The following is a 4,792-nucleotide window of genomic DNA, read 5'->3' as shown; positions in this document are numbered from 1 at the left end:
ATGAACTTGGAGGACATTATGCTGAGTGAAATAAGTCAATCACAGAAGGACAAATATTGTATTACTCCATTATTGTAAAAATCAAGGAAAGGTTTCGAAATGGAAGGAAATTTTCTTTGTTGGTTACCAGGGGTGGGAGGGTAGGGTAGCAACACTGTAAGATGGGTAGAGATAAGAACTGATTTGGTTGAAGAGAAGGGCAATGTACCAAATGTGAGTGACCAATATGGTGGCATTGAGGAGGAGGAAGACAGAGAGAGGTACATAGGAGGCACAGACAACAAAGATGAACCCTTTTGCATATACAGTACTGTGTTGCCAATGAAGGCTAATGTGGGTATACGGGTGGATAGATGGGTGGACAGGCTGAACTATTAGGTATGTCTACGTGGCAGGAAGTGTACCCAAGACCATATAGGGCTGGTAGGCAATGGTCCTATAAGTGTATTTGTATGATCTGTAAGAATTCCCAGGTGTATAGTAGAGCTGACAAGAAATAAGGTTGTAGCCACTTCTTGGTCACAGCCAGCTACCCACAGGGACTGAGTAGTTGAACTGGTGGACTCGGGACCATAGTCGCAGGAAACATCAAGCTCAGTGGTCATAACATACTACACAAAACATTGTTCCACCTCCTACTTTGGTGAGTAGCAACTGGGATCTTAAAAGCTTGCAAGCAGCCATCTAGATGCAACAATGGGTTTCTCCTCGTCCAGAGCAAAGAAAAATGAAGAAAACCAAAGATTCATGGAAACAATTAGTCCTGGCGACTGGTACGGTACACCATGCGATCTGCAGCCTAAACGATTATGAGACCAGAAGCACTAGATGGTGCCCGGCTAACACTGTCAACCACTCAGAGGGGGATCTATGTAGGAGATCCTGGATAGAGAGCAAGAACAATGTGGAACAAAACTCAAAATCATTTGAAAATAAAGGGGAGGGGGACTAGGTTTGCTGCTCTGATAGAGCCTGGTGGAACCACTCAGACTATGGCCCCTAGCTGCCCTTCAGGTCTAGAATTGAACCCACACCTGTGGCTTCCAACCAGACAAAAGACAGGCATATGAGTTGAACATTTACCTGAGGTAGATACCCTCCTTAAAGACATCAATCACGGGAGAATAGAAGGGCTGTGTATGTACAGGGAAACAGCTCAGGGGTCAGGAGTAAATGGAGGGATGGACACAGGGAAGAGGTTAACTATCAGGAGGAAGTAGGGGGGGAGCTGCTGCATTGTGGTAAATTATAGTAAATGTCATGAGACAAAGTTTGTAGTAAATGTCATGAGACAAAGTATATGTGAACTGCTGTATAGAACGTGAATTTGCTCTGTAAATTTTCACCCAAATCAAAATTAAAGAAAAAAAAAGAGAAAGGTTTTCATTCAGAAAGAAAACATTCTTTGATGGTTACCAGGGTTGGGAGGGTAAAGGGATGGTGAATCACTAATTAGAGGGTAGACACATATTAACTTGGGTTAGTGGAAAGAAACGCAATTTACGGTAAGGGGGAGATCAGCACAAAACTATCAAGGCAAAAGAAGACACTGGGAGGAACACAAGAGTTAAAGGCAACAGAGGTAAATACTATTACATACCCAATAGTGCAATAACAGTAACAACATAAAATACTGTGTGCATACACATATACAAAAAAAAAAAATTAAAAAAAAAAAAGGTTTTAGTTGATTTTCCTAAATGTCTTTATTTTTAAAAAAGTATTGTTATTTTTTGGTTGAAAGTTTACAGAGCCAATTCATTTTCCACACAGCAGGTCACACACATTTTGTCTCATGACATTGACTGCAATTTCCCACAGCTCTCTTCCCACTTCCTCCCCATGGTTAAGCCTTCCCGGGTCTTTCCCTCCCATGCATTTCCGCCCCCCACCACTCTGATTTTCCTGAATGTCTTTAGTAGAAATTAAATATTTGTTGAAAGTAGGGCTCTTCAAAAACAGAAGTAAGCTTCTAAAATCTTCTAGCCACTAAATCAATTATACTTTCTAAGCTGCTTCAGTTGCACTCAATAGAAAACACAAAACTGAAAATATAAATTTAGTCACCATCAGAATCAACTTATGTAATTCAGGTTACATTGGATTAAGATGGGAATAATAGAGCTTTTTTCTTCCCTTAATGTTTAAAACTCATCAGTTTATTTATGCAACTCATCAAGAAGGTATGCTATTAACAAGTAACAAATATTACAAAATGATCATATCCTTTTGATCTAGTATTACCACTTTAGTGATTACACTTTCAAGGGTATAAATCAAAGGGGAGGGGAAAAAAAAAAAAAGACAACTGGTATAGAGTTACTTACCACCAAATTATTATGTTATGAATAAAAGAAAACTGTGACATGTTAATATAAGATCATAGAGTTGTTGGAATAAGATTTAAATTACTTATGTAAAAGAAGTAAGAAAAAAGTAAAAAATTTTACATACCATATTTTAACACAAATAACACATGCACTATACGATTTGTTTCAACCTGCACAACACCCTACCTTGCTGGTTTCCTCTGTGTGTGTTCAGATTTACACCTACATGCTATATAGGAAAATATGGTAACTGCAGCAATTCTATCACAATAAATTGTCTTTGTGTGCCTTCCGGGTAATTCTGATTTAAAGAAATCCCTATATAGCAGGAGCTCTGGTGGCATAGTGTCTAAGGCATTTGACTATTAACCAGAAGGCTGGCAGTTCAAACACACCAGCCACTCCTTAGAAGGAAGATTGGGTAATCTACTTCTGTAAAGATACCGCCTTGGAAACCCAAGGAGGGGTCATGATGAGTTGAAGTGACTGGACGGTAGTGAGTTTGGTTTTTGGTATATGAAAGAGCAGAACTGCCCAACAGGGTTTCCTAAGCTGTAACTGCCACAGGAGCAGATCACCAGGTTTTCTCTCGTGGAAAATAGCTTGAGTTTGAACCATGGACCTTTCAGTTAGCAGCCAAGTGCTTAGCCAAAGCAATAAACTAGTAGGAACAAAAGATGGTTTAGATGTTTAAAAAAACTTAGTGATTTGAAAAACTTTAATTTTATGCTGTTTCTAATATTTATATGTTTCTTTATAATGTTCATTAGTCTATTAAAGAGCCCTGGTGGCACAAATGATTAAGCACTCAGCTGCAAACCAAAAGACTGGCACTTCAAAGTCAGCAGCTCATGAGGAGAAAGATCTGTTGATCTGCTTCCATAAAGATTATAGCTAAGAAAACCTTATAGGGCACTTCTAGTCTGTCACATGGAGTAGCTATGAGGTAGAACCGACTGGACAGCATCCAACAACATTCCCTTATGGAGTTTTCCATCCAGTTACTGCACATGCTTTCTAACAAAACCTTTAACATCTAAAAGTGTTTAAATCTCACATTCCATTTGTTAACAGAGAAGTTACCTCTAATTCAAATAATCTTTAGCTATGGAAGCAAATTTGTTACCTAGTTTATCTGATCTATCTACCATCACCAAGACTCTGCATTTTTATCTCTAAGAGAAGCTACCACCCAAGGCAATCCATTTGTTTGAGGAAAGCATTCTTTAATTAAAAAAAAAAAAAAAAAAAAAGTGTCCTTGTATTGGAGTCTATAACCAACTAACTAATTAACTCACTGCTGCAGAGTTGGATCTGACTCATAGTGACCTCTCCTTAGGTTTCCGAGGCAGTATCACTACAGAAGTAGTGCCCAACCTTTCTTCCCAGGAGTGGTTGACGGGTTTGAACCGCCAGCCTTCTGGTTAGCAGTCAAATGCCTTAAGCACTACATCACCCTTTCACTAATTTTGCCCACAGTGAATAAATCTCATCTTTCTTCTGTCACAAGGAGCTCTGGTGGCACCGTGTCTTAGGCATTTGACTGCTAACCAGAAGGTTGTTGGTTCAAACCTACCAGCCACTCTGCAGAAGGAAGATGGGGCAAGCCACTTCCATAAAGATTTATCACCTCGGAAACCCAAAGGGGGTCGCTATGAGTAGAAATCCACTCGATGGCATTGAGTTTGGTCCCCGCCCCCTCTACCAGACTGCCTTCAAAATACTATAGTTTCATCTACCACAGCTGTCTAGACTGGTCCAACCAACCCATTGCCATCAAGTCGATTTTGATTCAGAGCAACCCCCTTTGGGTTTTCCAGGCGGTAAATCTTTACAGAAGTAGACTGCCCAGTCTTCCTTCTGCAGAGCAGCTGGTGGGTTTGAACCACCAACCTTCTGGTTAGCAGTCAAATACCTTAGGCACTACGCCATCACAGCTCCTTGATATCCAGCACATAGCTGAATGTTTGATGAATCAGTATGTTTTTTTTTTTCTCATCATCTTAGTCAGAGTCTGGTTACCAACATCCCTTTACATTAACGCTCAGAACCCCAAAAATGGTCCCAATACTAACTGCATTCTGGAGATAATCACCCTTTAGATGTGAAATCCTAAACTGTGGAGGTTTTTCTGGACAAGGAACCTGAAGTAAGTACAGGTTACATATACTCATTCAGTTTTCATTTTGTGAGATACAGCCCCGTCACATCAGCCTTTGAATATTTCCTGGCTAATATCTTTCCTCCAACTTGAGTCACCTCAACTAATCTGGGTCCCATAGTAATGGAGGTGACCTCAAATGCCCCGTGAATATGTCAACTCTGAGGTTATTTTCTAATTTCGTTAGTAAATAAAACAGCTACATATATTTGTGGGAGCTCTGGTAGCATAGTGGCTAAGACACTTGCCTGCTAACCAGACGGCTGGCGGTTCAAACCCACCAGCCACTCCTCGGAAGGAA

The 4,792-nt window shown here is 40.2% G+C and overlaps 1 protein-coding gene across 1 annotated transcript in view; it reads right to left on the bottom strand.

The window, feature by feature from the left end:
• Positions 1–4,792, bottom strand: part of CISD2 (CDGSH iron sulfur domain 2) — a 52,940-nt gene that overhangs the window by 47,360 nt on the left and 788 nt on the right. The window lies entirely within an intron of this gene.

Source organism: Orycteropus afer, unplaced genomic scaffold (assembly GCF_000298275.1).
Source record: "Orycteropus afer afer isolate SDZICR_OR568_19922 unplaced genomic scaffold, OryAfe1.0 scaffold00403, whole genome shotgun sequence".
In the NCBI taxonomy this organism is placed as follows: domain Eukaryota; kingdom Metazoa; phylum Chordata; class Mammalia; order Tubulidentata; family Orycteropodidae; genus Orycteropus; species Orycteropus afer.
This window is presented reverse-complemented; position numbering and strand designations above follow the sequence as displayed.